Source organism: Rhinoraja longicauda, chromosome 13 (genome assembly GCF_053455715.1).
Source record: "Rhinoraja longicauda isolate Sanriku21f chromosome 13, sRhiLon1.1, whole genome shotgun sequence".
NCBI classification, from domain to species: domain Eukaryota; kingdom Metazoa; phylum Chordata; class Chondrichthyes; order Rajiformes; family Arhynchobatidae; genus Rhinoraja; species Rhinoraja longicauda.
In genome coordinates this window covers 14,587,304-14,609,948 of record NC_135965.1, presented here as the reverse complement: position 1 = coordinate 14,609,948, position 22,645 = coordinate 14,587,304, and the positions used below count along the sequence as shown (strand labels likewise).

The window sequence follows — 22,645 nt, the reverse complement described above, 5'->3', positions numbered from 1 at the left end:
AAGGGCCTGTTTCCATGCTATATGAATATGACTCTATAACTCTATTCTCTGCTAACACAATTTCAACAGCCTTTCAATAAACTGTGCCCAGCCTACTTCTACATCACTTCTGGTCATTTATCTTCAACCACAAACTCCTGGCTGGCTCTGCAGCTTCTGAATTTTTTATTTCTATTACCCTGGTGCTAATAGGAGTTTGAAGTTGTAATTTATAACAAAGCAGACAGTGCCTTAACCAATGTTCTTATTGAGGTTGTGTGTTATACCTTTTACAAGCACTATCAATACTCTCACCATTAGTACAAATCACTGTGATCTCTATTAAGATTACAAAATCACTGTGCTACTTTCAAGTCACTTTAAGCTACTCTCCATTCACAGATGTAATAAGAAGGAACTGCAAGAGCTGGGTTACCAAAGAAAGACACAAATGCTGGAGTAACTCAGTGGGTCAGGCAGCATCTCTGGAGAACATGGAAAGGTGACGTTTTGGGGTGTTAATCGTCAGACTGATTGAAGGGGGAGCGGGAAAGAAGGTTTTAAGAACGGAGTGGCAGAACAATGCATGGCCGGTAATATGTGAACACAGGCAAGGGTTGTTTTTTTGAGATGCAGATTGCTGGACGAAGGTCAGGGATGAAAATGTAGGTGTGACCACAAAAGGTTAAAGAGTTGTGAATTGGAAAGCTTGGGGAAAGAATAGTTGCAAATTGTGTAGCCGATGGAATGGATGCAGGGGGTAGGGGGAAGGGGTGGGGGGGGGGAATGGGTTGAGGGGGGAGGGGAGAAACTGGTGCAAGGTTCAGGGGAAGTAACTTGAGGGTGGGGGAGAGAAGGGGAGGGGTGTTGAGGGGGAGGGAAAAGGAGGCTCTATGTGCGTTGGTTACCTAAAATTGGAGAATTCATTACTGTGGCAAGCTGCCCTAAGCGAAAAATTAGGTGCTGGCCCTCCAGTTTACATGTGATCTTACTCTGACAAGGAGTGAGGTCCAGGGCAGAAAGGTCCAGGACAGAAAGGTCAGTGTGGGAAGGGGAGTTAAAATGGACAGCAACCGGGAGATCCAGTGGGCTTGGAAAACCAAGTGCAAGTGCTGGGCGAAGTGGTCTATCCTTGGTCTCGCCCATGTACAGGAGATCACATTGGGAACACCTAATGCAGTAGATCAGGTTAGAGGAGGTGCATGTGAATCTCTGTCTCACCAAGAAGGACTGCTGAAGGACTTTTGAGATTTAAGCAAAATGCTAAAAGAGGAAGTGAACGGTTCAATGCTGCTTTCATTGTCTCGTGTGCAGTGCAAACACTGAAATTATTTTTCTCACAAAACCCCAATCCCTGATTAACAAATGTTATAGAAATATTCTACCAAGCTCGCATGCAAGAGGCACCATGTTTTGGCACAATTTTCAGTCCACACTCTAGTTCGTAGGCAAGTCCCAGGCTGCTGCGAGCCTCCAGCCAGGGAGAGGGAAGTTATGTCTGGTGGTGAAATATCTTTGAAGATTTCCGGCAGGGATTTGATTGAGGTCATCTGTAGTATCAGCTGTGATCCTCCCTCTGCCAGTAAGTACACCAGGGCCTGCTGGCCATTTCCTACCACTGCATTTCACAATTACATTATTTTGTTCACATTCTCCATTACCTTTTACTGTAATTCTTTTCATGCAGCTTTGCAATCTACCTAGGCCAATGAATGACTGAAGCCTTGATTGCTTAGTTCAGTCTTAAGACACTTTCACAAATTCTATCACAATATAATAACTGTTTCTCAAATCCCCTTGACTGCCAGATTATCAACAACTTTTATCAAAAAACAATACTGAATAAAAAATGCCCATACACTGATCCAAAAAAACATCTTGTATTTTCTCTGTGAATTCATCCTCCACACTATTACTGATAATTTGGTTTGCCCAATGTATATGTAAGATGAAGACCACGATACTTTTTGTATTTCCCTTGTTATGTACATCTCTAATTTCCTGGACGATACTATACCCTGCATTATACCACTACTGTTTGGGGCCTCTATATAATTCCCAACAATATTGCTGTTTCTTAGCTGCACCCAAACTGATTATACTTCTAGATTTTCTAAACTGACTTCCTTTCCCTCAATTGTGCCTATCCCATTCCTTGCCTCCTTTTCCACTTTGCTCAGCTATTCTGACAATTAAGTATTCTGGAATATTTATTTCCCGACCTTGGTCACTTTGCAACCACATCACTGTAATGCCTATTAGATAGTACCCATTTATTCCTATTTGCTCCATTAACTTACCTACCATGCTGCCTGCATTCAGATAAAGAGGTTTCAGTTTTTGTAGCACTTCTGGCTGCTCCAAGAGGAATCTGAGGTTTACGCCTTTGTTTGTATGCACAGCTTCCCAACAGACTGATTGCCGTTAGCCATTTTGCTACCCTGTACTATTGTTTTCCTTCCTCTGGAAACATCCTAAATTTCTCCTCATCCGAGTCACCACCCCGGCAGCTTTGTGACCTTTATACAAATTAGATCAAGGCCAACGATAGAGGTCAGGATGCTTCCTGATGCTCTCATGTGATACTGGACTACAGAAGGAGCAGTGCATTTGTGATATTACTTTAAGCGATGTTTTCACGTATCATAAATTTCCTTCTGAATATTAGCTTCCATTGCTGAAGGGCGAGAAATTTCCTCCAAGGGATTGAAAATTTAATTGAGCATTAAGAAACAATTGTGCAGCTCAATGATTAATGTGGAACAGTGTCAGACAAAGTGCCTTCATTCAGTTAAACACGAGTTCTTCAATAAAAAATATCCACCTTACTATATTTTTAGCGTTTCATAATGACCTGCGCTGTCCAAGTCCAATTAATCAATTTAACAAAGCAAAACACAATGCATTGAATCAAGATTAAAATTTAGTAAAACACTGCAAGCATTAATCATGTTGAGTCAGTATCCACTTTGCAAATAAACATTTGTTGTGAATATATATTCCAATTTGTGCTTCAGGAAGGTTAGATACCTGCTTGCAGTGAATTTCCGAATTCATTAATGTTTATATTTCTGTTCCTTCTGTTGCTACTTTCATCCTTGAGTTTTGAGTATTTGCACATACATTGTGACTGTGTACTATTTGAATAATACTGGAGAATTTAATAAATTAGCTGAGACACCTAATTTCGTCCCACTGATATTCTTTACGTTTAAAGGACAAATTCAATTTCAAGTTATTGTCACACATCCCACAATAGCTGTCAGGAAATGTGAAGTGACAGGATGATAGTAGTTAGCAGCATACAGAGCCTCTTTGAATCCTTTTACTTAATTACCCTGGCCTTGCAGGGTATGTTTGTATGCAGTTATAAAAAAATAGCACAATACTGCATCTGCATTCATTCTCTGTGCTGCCAGAATCCTTCTGCTTTCCCTTTGAAATTGTAGAAATATACAATGCTTGCTTGAAATAATATTATTTGCCACTAGAGATATTAGTTGCTAAATTTGGCTAAATAATGGCACCTTTTGGCACCCATAACAGACGATTACATCATCTGTTGTATGGGGTAATTTTGCCAAATGTCATAGTGGTCAGTGCATTAGTGTGAATGTGTGGATAATGTTTGCTAAAAGCATGCTAATTAGGCAGATGGGAATATTAGTTAGCATCCAATACTGACATGACAGCCACACTGCCATTTTGGAGCTCAATAATCCATCTGTTTCTCCCGGTAAAGCTCATAATTTCACATAGGGTCTTGCAGCTTGGAAACAGGCCCTTCGGCCCTACTTGCCCATGCCAACCGAGACACCCCATTTACACTAGCCCCCCACCCTGCATTTGGCCAATATCCTTCTAAACCTTTCTTATCCATGTACCTGTCCAAATGGCTTTTAAATAGTGTTATAGTAATTGCCTCAACTACCTTCACCCGCAGCTCATTCATTTACCCACCGCCCTCTATGTAAAAAGTTGTACTTCAGGGTCCTTTTAAATTTTTCCCTTTCAACTTAAATGTCCTCTTGTTCTTCATTTCCCTACTTTGAGTAAAAGATTCTGCGCATTTATCCTATTTATTTCCCTCATGATCTTTCACACCTCATCCACCTGCACTCCAACAAATAGTCCGAGCCTGTCCAACCTCTCCCGAAAGCTGAGGCCATCAAGTCCTGGCTACATCCTCGTACATCTTCTCAGCATTCTTTTCAGTCAACAACATCCTTCCTATAGCAGGGTGACCTAAACTGAACACAATAACATAACGCACGTTTAGCAATAGTGGACAAACCGCAATACAAGTATCTCCAGTTCCAGTCTGGAAAAATCCCATCGTGTTGAAGACCATGATCATGATGACCTGGTCAGCTGCGGACAGTGTGATGCTTACTCTGCTCTTGAATTGCATTCATGGTTGGGTGGAACATTTTAAGAATAACGCTCTTACTGAAGCATGATGTCACATACCCTGAGATTGTGGTTCGAAAATTGGACCCCGAACACTGGCCACTTAATGCTGTGTTCTGGAAAACCAAAAGAACACCACAGCATTATGGTTAAGTTACCTCACTTGCACAGATGCATGAGTTCAAATTCTACTCTGGCATCTTGGAAAGTAAATGCATTTAGAAATTTTTGAAATAGTTTGTAAGCATAAAATTACTGGACTGGATTGTCCTAAAAATCCACAAAAGTCCACTCATGCGCTGTTTAGTTAAGAAATACAGCAGGGGAACAGGGCCTTTGGCCCACCAAATTAATGCTGACCATCGATCACTTGTTCATACTGCTTTCTCATCCACACCCTACACATAAGCGGCAATTGACAGAGGTCAGTTAACCTACAAACCCACATGTCCTTTGGATGTGGGAGAAAACAGGAGCACCTGGAGGAGATGAGGGAGAACGTGCCAACTTCACGCAAACAGCACCCAAAGTCAGGATTGAATCCGGGTCTCTGGTGCAGTGAGACAGCAGCTCTACAAGCTGCACCATTGTGTTGCCCAGAAACGGAAATCCACCAACCTTACCAATATGTGACGCCATGCCCACAAATGGGGTTAATTGTTAATTGTCTCTAAACAGATCAGGAGCATGATGGTACCAACATTACCATTAATGCCATCCTCGATGAATGAATAAATGATGCAAAACTCCCATTCCTCTACCTCCAACAGCTCTCTCTGCTCATTCTTAGTCCTGTTCTTTTCAAGAGGAAATGCCTGCCTCTTCCATGGGATTAAAAAAAAAGACCCAAAGTGCTGTAGAAACTCAGCAGGTCAGGCAGCATCTCTGAAGCGCATAAGTAGAACATCCTTGTTCTCCAGAGATGCTGCCTGACCCATTGGGTTGCTCCAGCACTGGATGTTTTTTAGTTGATCAGGATCTGCAGTTCCATGTATCTTCTTCCATGGGACAACTAATTGAGAGAGGCCAGCTCTTTAATTTAAACAGAGCCAGTTACCTTACATGCTGTCTTGCCAGAGAGGTGCAGGTGGAGCTCATGTGCAGCTTTGCAGGATTGCAAATGTCCCTGGGGTGCAGGAGTTCAGCAAATGCATGCACGTTACTCTGTGGGCTCACCACTCATTCTTAACTACAGGAGATTCCATTCCTACCACAGCGGCAGGGGCACAGTGGCACAGCAGTAGAGTTGCTACCTCACAGCGCCAGAAACCCGGGTTTGATTCTGACTGTGGGTGCTGTCTATACGGAGTTTGTACATTCTCCCTGTGACCACGTGGGTTTTCTCCGGGTGCTCCAGCTTCTTCCCACACTCCAAAGATGTACAGATTTGTAGGTTAATTGGCTTCTGTAAGTTGTAAAATTGTCCCGAGTGTGTGTAGGTTTGTGGCCGGGATAATTGCTGGTCGGCACGGACTTGGTGGGCTGAAGGTCTGTTTTCACACTGTATCTTAAAGTCCAAAGTTTAACACATTGGCAGGCATATCAGCACTTGATACCCCAGCAACAATACATCAACTGTATGTATTTCAACCACTAGGATGAACTAAAGTGTAGCATGTGAGCACCATGCCTGATGCTGATAGTGTGCAACCCATGTACACACTCCGTGTGTGGTCAGAGCTATGCTTGCATACAAAATTAATAGAAAGGATAATTTTGTAGATCAATTGCTGCTACACACAGCATCCCTCCAACTGTGAAGTCCCTGAGGGAAAGTTGTTGAATTTCAGTGGAGGCCAGACTTTGGGCCGCATTTACTCAGCGGGAGTGACAACAATCTGGGCGAGCCGGAGGCAAGGAAACAGTAGATTAGGATCAGATTGGTTATCCGCAGAGATTCCTACTCTGTAAACCTTCTGGCATTCTCCTGAAGTATCATGGCAGAGATCAGACTTGAAACATACATCAACCCTGACCTTAAATGAGTCTTTTCTATCAGCTCCAACCATTCAGGATGACAGCACATTCTCAATACTTTCTCACTATGCTGCATGGTATTTCATAATCACTTAGCATTTCCTTCATTCACATTGTACTTGATTTCTTTTTGATAAATTAAAAGCATAATTTTCTTTGCCCTTATTGGGTTTCCACATCAATTGTGTGAAAAAGACAAAAGGATTCTCAAGGGATTTCCGGCTGATTTACGAGAGGGTTATTGCGCGTAGAGTTGAGTTTATTGTCATGTTGTTTATAAGTACAAGTACTCTCAGGTTAGAGATCATTGGCGGTCAGTTTTGAAGGGTCCCAACCCAAAGCATCACCTGTGTGTCTGAAAAATGGTCCCAACCCAAAATGTCCCCAACCCATTCCCCCCCCCCCCCCCCCCCCCCACCACAGATGCTGCCGGAGCCGCTGAATTACTGTAGCACTTTGTGATTTTCTCAGTTAAAGACCCATAATGACAGGGGTGTCAGCTTTACTGAGAGCAGATGAGCAATGAGCATGTGCACTTCCTGCTTGAGTTACACTGAAAATAGAGAGAGACTGGCAGTTGCTGCTTGACCCTTGTGTTCAAGGATGTGCTGATAACAGACAATAGACAATAGGTGCAGGAGGAGGCCATTCGGCCCTTCATGCCAGCACCGCCATTCAATGTGATCATGGCTGATCATTCTCAATCAGTACCCCGTTCCTGCCTTCTCCCCATACCCCCTGACTCTGCTATCCTTAAGAGCTCTATCTAGCTCTCTCTTGAATGCATTCAGGGAATTGGCCTCCACTGCCTTCAGAGAATTCCACAGATTCACAACTCTCTGACTGAAAATGTTTTTCCTCATCTAAATGGCCTACCCCTTATTCTTAAACTGTGGCCCCTTGTTCTGGACTCCCACAACATTGGGAACATGTTTCCTGCCTCTAATGTGTCCAGCCCCTTAATAATCTTATACGTTTCGATAAGATCTCCTCTCACCCTTCTAAATTCCAGTGTATACAAGCCTGGTTGCTCCAGTCTTTCAACATATGACAGTCTCGCCATTCCGGGAATTAACCTAGTAAACCTGCGCTGCACGCCCTCAATAGCAAGAATATCCTTCCTCAAATTTGGAGACCAAAACTGCACACAGTACTCCAGGTGCAGTCTCACTAGGGCCCTGTCCAACTGCAGAAGGACCTCTTTGCTCCTATACTCCTAACTCCTCTTGTTATGAAGGCCAACATTCCATTGGCTTTCTTCACTGCCTGCTGTACCTGCATGCTTCCTTTCAGTGACTGACGCACTGATGGATTTGAGTTCTACTCCCTTGCTGGAAAGGTTGCTCTCAAAGCTCTGCAAAGTCCAGTGCAAGATTGGTGTTCTACTCCTCCAAGCTTTTGACTTTATCATTGATGTTGTCCTATCACCAAACATTTCAAAGGTTCAGCCTATAACTTTAAAATCCATGCCTCAGTCCCCTGCAATAGCCTTCGCATGCAAGCTTTTCCTCTAGGGACCTGTCACCTGCATCTGTCACCTGTCACCAGCTGTAGAACATTCACTTGGGTGAACTCCATTCTAAATAACTTATAACTTGCAGTATTAATATTTCAGCTGGTGGGTGCATTGTTAAATCAATTGATGGCATGTCATTACCTTCTTTCCCAATGGTGCCATGTTTTGTGATATCCACAAATTGTGGTTTATACCCGAAATTTGATGTAATTAATAAAAATCTATCAACACCAAGATTGTTGCATCACCCCAATCTAAGAATCAACCATTCACCACAAGTGCTGGAGGAACTCAGCACATCTGAGAGCATCTGTGAAGGGAATGAAGTGACAACATTTTGGGTCAGGATCTGTCTTTAGTCTGAAGAAAAGACCTAATCCGAAACGTCAGTCTGAAGAAGCATCCCAGCCTGAAATGTTGCCTGTCCATTTCCTACTCATATGCTATCGGTCCCATTGAGTTCTTCCAGCACTTTGTTTTCTGCTCAAGATTCCAGAAATTGTAGATTTTTATATTTCGACAACCCTCTGTTGCCGATGACTTGAGCAACTTTGTATCTGTGCTATCAATGTCCCTTTTAAACTGATAAATGTTTCAAATGTCCTTGATTATACATAGATACCCAAATAGAAAAATATTTCAGGTTGGGTAATGATGATAGACTCCGGCGATGACACATGCTGCCTTATGCACAACTGAATTATTGCTTAGAATTTATGAGAAGTCATATTCTCTTGTCAAATATGTTTATTGAGATAGCAAACTCGATTTACAATTAAAATATCGGAGACATCATTGTGTAGTGCCTCATCACATCGTGCTTTGAAGCCAGAGTTTGAACTTGGGGTAGGAAACAAAATCAATTTGTTGCAATTATTTATGGTGCTGTTAAAAGTGGCTCCAAATTTTCAGCAAAGCGCTTGAATCAAGCGGTGACTAGCTGTGAAGCACCCAAGGCTGAAATAAAAGTCCCACTGTAGAGAAAACACTTATTCTGGATGAGTAACCAACTGTTGTGCTTTTTTTAACTTATAGAAAAGGAATTGTTTTCTGGTCACTGATGTGAAATGCTCCACAGAGCACTCTGAGAGTTCCATAATCAGAAGCAACACTGAGTTCAAGAAGTCAGCTCACCATGATCTTTCCAAGGACATTTAGAGATGGACAACAAATCTTGACTTGCAAGAGATGCTCAGGTCCCCAAAATATGAAAAAAGTAAACAAAAAAAGTAAAGGCAATTGTTTGGGTGGCATAGCAGTAGAGTTGCTGCCTTCCAGTGCCAGAGACCTGGGATCAGTCCTGACTACCGGTGCTGTCTGTACAGAGTTTGTACCTTCTCCCCATGACTGCATGGGTTTTCTCTGGGTGTTCCGATTTCCTCCCACATTCCAAACTCGTACAGGTTTGTAGGTTAATTGGCTTCAGTAAAAATTATATCTGAGAACTAACTTTTGCCATTACTTATTCCGGGTTAGTCCTCAGATAATGCCATGAGTTCTTAACAAAAAGACACGCCAAGCAGCAGATAAATATCCTGGTGCAATGTAAATAATAAAGCATAATTTAATTTTACAATTTAATTTGTTTTATAGAATTGTAATCAACAAACAAAGCACATTATTCAGATCAACTAACATGTTACTGATGTTTATTGTTTCCATGAGCAATCTCTCATTCGAATTACTTCTTCCCATCAACTTCCATTTTCATCTATTCCTTTTTCCTTGAAACATACATCAACCCTTACCTTAAGTGAATCTTTTCTATCAGCTCCAACCATTCAGGATGACAGCACAGTCTCAATACTCTCTCATTACGCTGCATGGTATTTCACAATCGCTTAGCATTTCCTTCATTCATACTGTACATGATTTATTTTTGATAAATTAAAAGCACAATTTTCTTTGCCGTCATTGGGTTTCCACATCAATTGTGTGAAAAAGACAAAAGGATTCTCAAGGGATTTCTGGCTGATTTGCGAGAGGGTTATTGCGAGTAGAGTTAAGTTTGTTGTTTATAAGTACAAGTACTCTGAGGAACTGGTGCAGTAAAAATCTTGCTTGCAGCAACATCACAGGCACATAGACTTGGACAACATGCAAAAACATAAATAATACATATGGCTACATAAATTCTACAAGATGGTGAAAAGAAAAACGACCATGCAAAAAGCAAGGTATCACAAAATGCTGGAGTAACTCAGCAGGTCAGGCAGCATCTCTGGAGAAAAGGAATGGGTGACGTTTCGGGTCGAGACCCTTCTTCAGGCCAATTAGAAAATAGAGTAAAATAGGGTAAAAAGACCCTAATGGGAGTTATCTATAGGCCCCCAAACAGTAGCCTCGACATAGGGTGCAAGTTGAATCAGGAGATAAAATTGGCGTGTCAAAAATGTAATGCTACGGTGGTTATGGGAGATTTCAACATGCAGGTAGACTGGGAAAATCAGGTTGGAAATGGACCCCAGGAAAGAGAGTTTGTAGAGTGCCTTCGAGATGGATTCTTAGAACAGCTTGTACTGGAGCCTACCAGGGAGAAGGCAATTCTGGATTTAGTGTTGTGTAATGATCCTGATCTGATAAGGGGACTAGAGGTAAAAGAGCCATTAGGAGGCAGTGATCACAACATGATAAGTTTTACTCTGCAAATGGAAAGGCAGAAGGGAAAATCGGAAGTGTCGGTATTACAGTATAGCAAAGGGGATTACAGAGGCATGAGGCGGGAGCTGGCCAAAATTGACTGGAAGGAGGCCCTAGCAGGGAAGACGGTAGAACAGCAATGGCAGGTATTCCTGGGAATAATGCAGAGGTTGCAGGATCAATTTATTCCAAAGAGGTGGAAAGACTCTAAGGGGAGTAAGAGACACCTGTGGCTGACAAGGGAAGTCAGGGACAGCATAAAAATTAAGGAGAGGAAGTATAACATAGCAAAGAAGAGTGGGAAGACAGAGGATTGGGACTCTTTTAAAGAGCAACAAAAGTTAACTAAAAAGGCAATACGGGGAGAAAAGATGAGGTACGAGGGTAAACTAGCCAATAATATAAAGGAGGATAGCAAAAGTTTTTTTAGGTACGTGAAGAGGAAAAAAATAGTCAAGGCAAATGTGGGTCCCTTGAAGACAGAAGCAGGGGAATTTATTATGGGGAACAAAGAAATGGCAGACGAGTTAAACCGTTACTTTGGATCTGTCTTCACTGAGGAAGATACACACAATCTCCCAAATGTTCTAGGGGCCGGAGAACCTAGGGTGATGGAGGAACTGAAGGAAATCCACATTAGGCAGGAAATGGTTTTGGGTAGACTGATGGGACTGAAGGCTGATAAATCCCCAGGGCCTGATGGTCTGCATCCCAGAGTACTTAAGGAGGTGGCTCTAGAAATAGTGGAAGCATTGGAGATCATTTTTCAATGTTCTATAGATTCAGGATCAGTTCCTGTGGATTGGAGGATAGCAAATGTTATCCCACTTTTTAAGAAAGGAGGGAGAGAGAAAACGGGTAATTATAGACCAGTTAGTCTGACATCAGTGGTGGGGAAGATGCTGGAGTCAATTATAAAAGACGAAATTGCTGAGCATTTGGATAGCAGTAACGGGATCATTCCGAGTCAGCATGGATTTACGAAGGGGAAATCATGCTTGACAAATCTACTGGAATTTTTTGAAGATGTAACTAGGAAAATTGACAAGGGAGAGTCAGTGGATGTGGTGTACCTCGACTTTCAGAAAGCCTTCGACAAGGTCCCACATAGGAGATTAGTGGGCAAAATTAGGGCACATGGTATTGGGGGTAGGGTACTGACATGGATAGAAAATTGGTTGACAGACAGAAAGCAAAGAGTGGGGATAAATGGGTCCCTTTCGGAATGGCAGGCAGTGACCAGTGGGGTACCGCAAGGTTCGGTGCTGGGACCCCAGCTATTTACGATATACATTAATGACTTAGACGAAGGGATTAAAAGTACCATTAGCAAATTTGCAGATGATACTAAGTTGGGGGGTAGTGTGAATTGTGAGGAAGATGCAATAAGGCTGCAGGGTGACTTGGACAGGTTGTGTGAGTGGGCGGATACATGGCAGATGCAGTTTAATGTAGATAAGTGTGAGGTTATTCACTTTGGAAGTAAGAATAGAAAGGCAGATTATTATCTGAATGGTGTCAAGTTAGGAGGAGGGGGAGTTCAACGAGATCTGGGTGTCCTAGTGCATCAGTCAATGAAAGGAAGCATGCAGGTACAGCAGGCAGTGAAGAAAGCCAATGGAATGTTGGCCTTCGTAACAAGAGGAGTTGAGTATAGGAGCAAAGAGGTCCTTCTACAGTTGTACCGGGCCCTGGTGAGACCGCACCTGGAATACTGTGTGCAGTTTTGGTCTCCAAATTTGAGGAAGGATATTCTTGCTATGGAGGGCATGCAGCGTAGGTTCACTAGGTTAATTCCCGGAATGGCGGGACTGTCGTATGTTGAAAGGCTGGAGCGATTGGGCTTGTATACACTGGAATTTAGAAGGATGAGGGGGGATCTTATTGAAACATATAAGATAATTAGAGGATTGGACACATTAGAGGCAGATAACATGTTCCCAATGTTGGGGGAGTCCAGAACAAGGGGCCACAGTTTAAGAATAAGGGGTAGGCCATTTAGAACGGAGATGAGGAAGAACTTTTTCAGTCAGAGGGTGGTGAAGGTGTGGAATTCTCTGCCTCAGAAGGCAGTGGAGGCCAGTTCGTTGGATGCTTTCAAGAGAGAGCTGGATAGAGCTCTTAAGGATAGCGGAGTGAGGGGGTATGGGGGGAAGGCAGGAACGGGGTACTGATTGAGAGTGATCAGCCATGATCGCATTGAATGGCGGTGCTGGCTCGAAGGGCTGAATGGCCTACTCCTGCACCTATTGTCTATTGTCTATTGTCTATAACACCATGGTAGTTCAAGAGATGTGCAGGAATGAATTGTAGATGCTGGTTTACACCAAAGATAGACACAAAAAGCGGGAGTAACTCAGCGGATCAGGCAGCATCTCTGGAGAAAAGGGATAAGTGACGTTTTGGGTCGAGACTGAGAGTCGGGAGAGAGGGAAATGAGAGATATGAAAAGGTACTTGGAACAAATGAATGAAAGACATGCTGAAGGACAAATTAAAGCAACGATGATCAAGGAAAGGTGGGGCTCACAATGGTCCATTGTTGGCTGTGGGGAAGGTGATAACGAGTGATGCATAATACATTTCATACATGAACAAAACCCAACTAACCCACTCTCCAGAAATTATAATTATCCTTGATAATTCCTACACACTGGATCACACAATATTGATAATCCCATCAATCTGAATAGCACAGTGCAGACAATTAGTCAGATTCAATAACAACCTTCCTTATAATGTCCACACATTGAATAACATACTCTTTATAACCCAGTCACATTAAATAGCACGGCACTGATAATTTAGACACATTGAATAACATAGCCCTAACAATTGACAGATATAGGGGATTACAAGGGCTCTGTCCAGTGTGTGTAAATTATCAGGACTGGGCTATTCAATGAGTTAAACATAAGATCATGATAATAATAGGAGCAAGGCTTGGCCACCCCATGCGATTATGGCTAATCTACCCTAGGCTTCAACTCTTCTTCCATTACAGATCTTCGCAGTTTTCTATTCCATAGTGTGGGTGGCATAGTGGTGCAGCGGGTGGAGCTGCTGCCTCACAATGCCAGAGACCTGGGTTTGATCCGAGTCGAGTTTGTATGTTCTCCCTGTGACTGTGAGGGTTTCCTCCGGGTGCTCCAGTTTCCTCCCACATCCCAAAGACGTGTGGGATTGTAGATTAATTGGTCTCTGTAAATTGCCCTTAGTGTGTAGGGAGTGGATGGGAAAGTCAGATCCACTTTCCCATAGTCGGCGTGGACTCAATGAGATGAAGGGCTTGTTGATAGCCAGCGTGGACTCAATGACAATAGTCGGCATGGACTCAATGCCGATAGTCGGTGTGGACTCAATGCCGATAGTCGGCGTGGACTCAATGCCGATAGTCGGTGTGGACTCAATGAGATGAAGAGCTTTTTCCATGCTATATTTCTAAACTAAACTAAACATAACCTTGTAAATATGTATCTACTTCACTTTAAACACCCCCAATTATTTTGCAGACACAATACCCGGGAGTAGAGTATTCCAGAGATTTATCCTTCATTCGTCTAAACTCCAATGAATACATATTTAATTTCTTCAGCCGCTTGTTATAGGCCAAACCTTTTATTCTAGGAACTAGCTAGGTTGATCTTTTTAGTTTAGTTTAGTTTAGTGATACAGCGCGAAAACAGGCCCTTCGATCAGCGATCCCCGCATATTAACACTATCCTACACATACTAGGGACAATTTTTACATTTACCAAGCCAATTTACCTGTACATCTTTGGAGTGTGGGAGGAAACCGAAGACCTCGGAGAAAACCCACGCGGCCATGGGGAGAACGTACAAACTCCGTACAGACAGCACCCGTAGTCGGGATCGAACCCAAATCTCCGGCGCTGCAAGCGCTGAAAGGCAGCAACTTTACTGCTGCGCCATCCCTTTGTGGATTGCCCCCAATGTTAATATATTGTTTCTTAAATAAGGGGAACACACTATGCAGAATGCTCTAGATACTGTAGAATTGTATCAACACTTACCTATTTCTAAACTCCAATCCTCTTATAATAAAGACCCATATGCCATTTGCCTCCCTAACCACTTGCTCCACCTACCAATTAGCTTTTTGTTGATGGACACAAAATGCTGGAGTAACTCAGCAGGTTAAGCAGCATCTCTCGAGAAAAGGAATAGGTGATGTTTCGGGTCAAGACCCTAATTCAGACTGAGATTGATACTCAGAAATACCAAGGTCCCACTGTACCATACTCATCTGGACTCTTTCTCCATTTGGATAATAACCTGCCTTTCGACTCCTTTTACTGAGGTGCATGACCTCACACATGACCTGCATTATACTTTCTGGAGGCTCTGTGGGGATTACTAGCATCGTGACTTGTAATCTGAGGCTTCCTAAGGGCTGTGCTGCTGAATGGGAATGCGCAAGGCTGTACAGCACAATTTTGGAATTATAAAGACTGTTCTCTTCGATCTGTGGAAATTATCAGGGCTGTTCTCCACAATCTGTGGATTACAAAAACTGTTCATTTGATGTTTGAGGATTATCAAGGCCCGATTTATCTATCTCAGGATTATTAAAATTGTGTGAATTGATGTGAGGAGATTTATGAAATTGTGCTTTGTTCTATTTGCCATGAGGCTGTTACTCCCTTCCAGGGAATGTTGGCATCAGGGCATCGTTTCACCAAATAGTTCATCCATTTTATGTAAAGGTGGGAAGGAATTTCTCCTTTCATTGGTAGAAAGGAGGAACTGCAGATGCTCGATTACACAAAAAGTCACAAAGTGCTGGAGTAACTCAGCAGGTCAGGCAGCATCCCTGGAGTAACATGAATAGGTGACATTTTGTTTTGTGTCTGAAGAAAGGTCCCTACCTGAAACATCACCTATCCATATTACTGTGAGTTACTCCACACTTTATGCCCTTTCTTCTTTCATTGGCTTGGGAATCTTTGGAATTTGTTTCTCAAGGAATTATGGAGGCTGATTTATAGAATATACCTAAAGCCTAGGTAGAGAGATGTTCGGTCTAACATGGTTATGGGGGAGCATGTGGAAAATGGAGCAGAGCCCAAGATCAGACCATCCATGATCTTGTTCAATGGTGGAACAGCTCCCGGCCTTTGTAGCTTCATCCCACTCCTGGTATCTGAGTTCTAAATGGCCTATCAGGGATGAATTCAGCTGCAAGGGAATTATCAGGAAAATCTTATTTCATGCAATGGAATTGAAAGGGTTCAATGATTCACTTTGTGGGAATTAGCAAGGTTATTATTCAGTCTGTGAGGATTATTAGGTTTGTGTTATTTAACGTGAGCATATTCTCAGGATTGTGTTGCTGAACTGAGTGAGTTGCAGATCAATTTTATTTAGCAAGAGTAAGGATTTTTTCCAGCCAGTGTGCTTTTAGTGTGAGTGAATGATTATCTAGACTGGTTAGTGCTTTGCCTGTTAAAGAATTACCTGGTTACATTTATTCAGTTTATGTAAATTATCAGGACTGATTTATTCATGTCGTGTGAAAGAATAGTTTGAATGTTTCATTCACTGTACACAAGGAATTGCCTGGTTATGTTTAAATAAGAAGAAATAATGAAACGTATTTTAATCAAGCTAATCAAGGAAGTGGGAAGCCATGTCTAGGATTTGTTGAGTTTGCATGTGGATAGGTTGAAGGCCATAGTTTAGTTTAGTTGAGAGATACAGCATGGAAACAGGCCCTCCAACACATTGAGTCAATGCCAACCATCGATCATCCACTCACACTAGATCTATGCTATCCCCCTTTGCATCCATTCTCTATACATTTGGGGCAATTGCCAGAAGTAAATTAAACTGCATACCTGTATATCTTTGGGATGTGGGAGGAAACCTGTGGGAGGCACCTGGAGGCAGCCTATTCTGTCATCTGGAGAAAGAGCAAACTACATACAGGCAGCAGCGGTGGAGTTCCTGCTTTACAACGCCAGAGACCCAGGTTCGATCCTGACCTTGAGTGCTGTCTGTATGGAGTTTGCACGTTCTCCCAGTGACCACATGAGGTTTCCTCCGGGTGCACCAGTTTCTTCCCACATTCCAAAGATGTACAGGTTTGCAGGTTAACTGGCTTTGTTAAAATTGGAAATTGTCCCTAGTGTGTAGGATAGTGCTAGTGTACGGAGTGATCGGTGGTCAATGCGAACTCGGTGGGCCAAAGGGCCTGTTTCCATGCTGTATCTCTAAAATCTAAAATTTAAAGTTATGCACTCAAGGTCAGGATCGAACGCAGGTCTCTGGCGCTGTGAGTCAGCAGATGCTGCACAACTGTGCCACCCTAACTACAAGGACAATTGAAAGGGTTCTATGATTCACTTTGTGGGGATTAGCAAGGTTATTATTGAGGGCGTGCAGCGTAGGTTTACTAGGTTAATTCCCGGAATGGCGGGACTTTCATATGTTGAAAGACTGGAGCGACTAGGCTTGTATACACTGGAATTTAGAAGGATGAGAGGAGATCTTATCGAAACGTATAAGATTATTAAGGGGTTGGACACGTTAGAGGCAGGAAACATGTCCCCAATGTTGGGGGAGTCCAGAACAAGGGGCCACAGTTTAAGAATAAGGGGTAGGCCATTTAGAACTGAGATGAGGAAAAACTTTTTCAGTCAGAGAGTTGTGAATCTGTGGAATTCTCTGCCTCAGAAGGCAGTGGAGGCCAATTCTCTGAATGCATTCAAGAGAGAGCTGGATAGAGCTCTTAAGGATAGCGGAGTCAGGGGGTATGGGGAGAAGGCAGGAACGGGGTACTGATTGAGAATGATCAGCCATGATCACATTGAATGGCGGTGCTGGCTCGAAGGGCCGAATGGCCTCCTCCTGCACCTATTGTCTATTGTCTATTGTCTATTGACAATGAGCCAAATTGGATGACAAGATTATTAAAGAATGATATTGGGCAGTTAAATTAGTTAATACTCTTCTTTGAATGATGGTGATTTGTTTACTTTTCTAACGTATTATTCTTAATGGTATATTTCAAACTGGTAGATAATTAAAGCAAGTCTAATCCTCTCAGCTTTCTTTAAGCTCCAAACTCCATAGGAATATTTCCCTCTCTTCCCATTCCCAATCCTAAGAAGAAAGCGCTCTACCCAGCAAAGGTCTCAGCAGAACTTTTCTTCCTTTAGGTTCTGCTGTGCTTGATGAAATGTCACCAAACTTGTCTCTGTGTTGACCCTTCTCGGCAAATATTTTGCATGATAAACAGAGGGACTGCATTATCTCAAAACCCTCGAGAGAAAAGATTCTGTAATCCTGGCTGTTAATTGAAGGTTTTGAGGAAAAATGCAACCTCTTTGGAGACCTTCGGACTATCTTTGATTGGATTTTTACTGGACTTTATCTTGCACTAAACGTTATTCACGTTATTCCCTTGATCATGTATTTGTACACGGTGGATGACTCGATCATAATCATGTATTGTCTTTCCGCTGACTGGTTAGCACGCAACAAAAGCTTTCCACTGTACCCCAGTACATATGACAATAAACTAAACTCACACTCAAACTCAAACTCAAAAGCCTTTGGACCTAATGGTCTACCAGCAGTGGTGATCCCTGCCCTCCTGTTTCCAACTGAGTCCTGGACTACCTACTGCAGGCCTCACAAGGCATTGGAAAAATTGCCAGCAATACTCTCTCTGCTAAATTCTCCAAATTCATAAGCAGGGTAAGTAAGCCAACATTAACTTCCTCTCCCAGGCCAACATCCTGCGCACTGAGGCCCTCACCACTTCCTCTTGGTGGCAGCGGGCAGCCATGTTGATCACTTTCCTGACCCCAAACTCTTGAAACAGACCAAAATGCTGGAGTAACTCAGCAGGTTAGGCAGCATCTCTGGAGAAAAAGGCAGGAGAGACTCTGGAAAGAAATAGACATTCTGTTTTGAGCTCTCAGTCTTTTTTTGTCACGTGTACCAATTAAGGTACAGTGATATTCAAATTACCATACAGCCGTACTATAAAAGAGCATCAAGAGACACAAGTGCATTAAAAGTTAACATAAACGTCCACCACAGCGGATTCCCCACATTCCTCACTGTGATGGAACCAATAAAGTCTAATCTGCTTCCCTCTTTATTCTCCCATGGTCGGGCCAGTTGAACTATCCGCAGTCGGGGCGGTCAAAGCTCCCGCGTCGGGGCGGTCTTAGCTCCCGCAGCCGGTGGTCGAAGCTCCCGCGTCGGGGCGATCGAAGCCCCCACATCAGGGCAGTCGAAGGTCCTGCGGCCTGAAGCTCCCGAAGTCGGTCCCTAACTAGGGACTGCGAGCTCCACGAAGTAAGTCCCGCAGGCTCCCGCAGTTGGAGCTTCCGGTTGATCTCCAGCAAAGGCCTCCACCTCCTTAATGTTAGGCCGCAGTGTGGACAGAGATACGATACTGAAAAAAAATCACATCTCCGTCGAGGTATGAGATTAAGAGTTTCCCCCACCCCCACAAAAAACAAGCTAAAGAACACTAAAACATACATTTAACACATACTAAAAAAAACAACAAAGAATGAAGGGACAGACAGATTGTTGGCGAGGCAGCCATTGCTGGTGCCACCCAGTCAGAAGGACAACCCACTGATAACAATGAAGAGTAAGATGTTTCAATGAGGACCTGCTTTCCACTAGCATAACTTGCTTGACTTTACTATATGTTGAGGATTCAAGTGGCAAGGAAACTATATCATTGCTGCTGCCACTATAGAGTTTACTTGGTTTCTAAGTGAGAAACCAATAGATTTGCTAAGCTGTTTGCCAACGCTGAATTGCCAAAGTGAGGATGGTTGTTAATGTTTCCAATGATAGCCTTACCCCAGGTTGCACATGGGGCACTCTTAAGTATTAACCTGCTTTCCATTGTGTTTCATAAACCTGCTGAATATTTTTCATCTGCCCAGTTCTTCCACCTCTCTCACTTTCTCCTTATTCTTTCCCTGCCAAAGTATGCTTTTCTGTGGGATAATGCAGAAACCCAAAAAACTGAAGATGCTGGTTAATGCACAAAAGGACACAAAGTGCTGGAGTAAATCAGCAAGTCAGGCAGCATCCCAGGAGAACACGGATAGATGACGTTTCAGGTCGAGAACCTTTCTTCAGACTAGGGTCTCGACCCGGTACATCACCTATCCCTGTTCTCAAGGGATGTTGCCTGACCTGCTGAGTTATTCCACCACTTTGCGTCCTTCTCTATATAATTTATTAATATTAGCCATTTAGACATGATCAACAAAATCATCTCTAGGCTTCATGTATAAGCTCCATATAGCAACAGCAACAAACATCATGATTACAGTTTTCCCAGTGCCACTGTGCAACTGACTCCATGTATCGAAGTGTGAACCTCGGTGAAATATGTAGCCACAGATGAGATTTGTGACATCCTCATCCACACTGTGAATGATAGGGAAGCAACAACTCAGCATACTAAGAGTTGAGATGCACCAGTGTGTGGGTTTGTCTTGTGGCTACTACATTTTACTACATTGGGCGGCACGGTAGCGCAGCGGTAGAGTTGCTGCTTTACAGCGAATGCAGCGCCGGAGACACAGGTTCGATCCTGACTACGGGTGCTGCACTGTAAGGAGTTTGTACGTTCTCCCCGTGACCTGCGTGGGTTTTCTCCGAGATCTTCGGTTTCCTCCCACACTCCAAAGACGTACAGGTATGTAGGTTAATTGGCTGGGTAAATGTAAAAATTGTCCCTAGTGGGTGTAGGATAGTGTTAATGTACGGGGATCACTGGGCGGCACGGACTTGGAGGGCCGAAAAGGCCTGTTTCCGGCTGTAGATATATGATATGATATGATATATGATTTCCTATGCTGGTGCAGTACCTTGATGTCTAACTACGGTAGAAATTGCTGATAACATCTTTTTCTTTTCAGCTTTCCCTCGTAGCTACTGCGTCAGCAGCTTTTCAATCTGTAAACACAGTGTGGTTTTAAATTAAATGCTGCAGTAACTTGTAAATTTGTCTTATCAAAGAAAAATTGTCGGCATCTTCCACACTAATTTACTAACTAGTTCAGATTTATTATTTAGGTTCCAAAAAAAACTCTCTAAACCCCCCATGGCAGCAGAAGAGGAATTGCCTTCACTGCTGTAGAAATTCTCAGGAGTGTACTCAATAAATTCTAATTCAGAAGAAAAGAACCCCACATGCTTACAACAAGAATAGACTTACATTTATATAGTTCTTTTCATGTACTTTGAATATCCCGAAGCATTTTGTAGCTGATATGTTTTTTTTCGCATTGTAGTCACAGTAGGCAAAATTCACTTCCTCTACAGCTTCTGCAGATGTTTGATATAATCACTATAATGGGCAGCTGGTAAAGCTGCTGCCTCACAGCGTCAGAGATCCGAGTTTGATCCTGACCTCTGGAGCTGTCTGTGTGGAGTATACATGTTCTCCCTGTAGTTTTTCTCCAGTTTCTTCCCACATGCTAAAGACATGTTAGCAAAGAATTAGTGCAAACAGCTGATTGATGGTCGGCATGGACTTGAAGGGGTGAAGGGCCTTTTTCTATGCCATTTCTCTAAACTAAACCTAAACTTACCTGCAGTTTTCTGATCTCCTGGCCCCTGTTTGAATTAATTGCCCTTTAAAGAGAATCACTAGTATTTGTAAGTAGGCTGAGCATAGGAAAAGTGTTCAGCCAATCTCACTGAAGAATGCTCATTGACAACAATTCAAGAAATTTAAAATAAAAGTATAACTTCAGATGATCTTACGGAAGCAATGTGAAGATTCTATGATATACATAAAATTAAGGAAAGACATAAATGAGAATAACTTAAAAGCAACGTTTAAAAAAATACAGTGTGCAATATTAATGAGTTTTCATGTATGAAAATTAATTTGCTGGGGAGGTTGTTCAGCAGTAATTATGATTTGCCATGCCATTAAATACTCAATAACTCATGATTGAAAGTGGCCTGGGTTTCCATCGGTATTTCATGCAATGCCAATGGGTGATTACTCCAGCTTTACGGCAAGACCGTGAACTCGGGACAATTCCATCTGCCAAGACTGCAGAGGAGCAAGATATCACTGACAGCATTCTCCAAAATTCTGCTTTTGATTACACATTTGGAGATGCCAGAAGTTGCTGTAAATAACAGTAAGCATTTGTCGCCTCGACCATTTTGAGTGCAGCAAAACCTGGGCCAAATATGCTTCCTTCATGAAAAAATTTTGGCAAAGGAAGATCTGTAATTTTGTTTAAAATGAACATCTGCTGTGCTGTAGTTTAAATTGTGAAATTATCCAGGATCCCATTTCAGTCAAGATCTCTTTGTTTTTAAAATTTTGTGAAGTTATTTCTACTTGATATGGTAAATGCAGAATAATGGGCAGCTCAAGATGTTTTAATTTGCTTTGGATTTTTCTCTGCTACCAATGCCATCAATAAAAGACCAGCGAGTCTCGCACGTGTTTTTAATTCAAGATTAAAAGTGGAATGCATTTATAAAGTCTTCATAACATAATAAAACTTTCAAGGTGCTTCACAGGAGGATTATCAGACAAAACTTTCCACTGGCCAGAAGAGGATGTTAAGGCAGATTGATAAACGGGATTTTAATGTGTCTTAACGGAGGAAATAGAGGTGGAGAGGCGGGCAGGTGGAAATGATTCATTTGAGCTGCTTTGAAAGCATATTTTACAAAACCTATTGTTTCTTTGTTAATACCCATCTCCTCCCTGTCACTGAAGCTGTGTGCCTTGAAATCACTGAGCTCAGAACCTTGTCAGCTGAAAACATGCCTGCAAGTGATGCAGCAATCAAAACCAGGAGTAGAAGCAAAGTGCAGAGATCCCAGAGGGCTGTTGGACACTCTATTGAGTCTGTTGTTTCCTTGGATAATGGGAGAAAAAGGGAAAGATTCCTCTGAAGTGGAGTTAAATAAATGTGGAACAAAATGCACATTTGCCACACTTGCAGTATTTCATGCAGGTGAAGCATTTCCTGGCACAAGTACCACCCAGAAGCTGTCACACCAGAGCACCTCTCTGTCCATGCCAAGTTTATGAAGCTATAAGCAATGCTCCTATTTCAGTGCAAACCTTCAACTAAGCAAC

At 42.6% G+C, this 22,645-nt stretch overlaps 1 protein-coding gene across 1 annotated transcript in view; it reads left to right on the top strand.

Moving 5' to 3' along the window:
• The window catches only part of LOC144599474 (sodium/hydrogen exchanger 9-like), a 411,061-nt gene that overhangs the window by 311,405 nt on the left and 77,011 nt on the right, over positions 1-22,645 (top strand). The gene's annotated exons all lie outside the window — the stretch shown is intronic.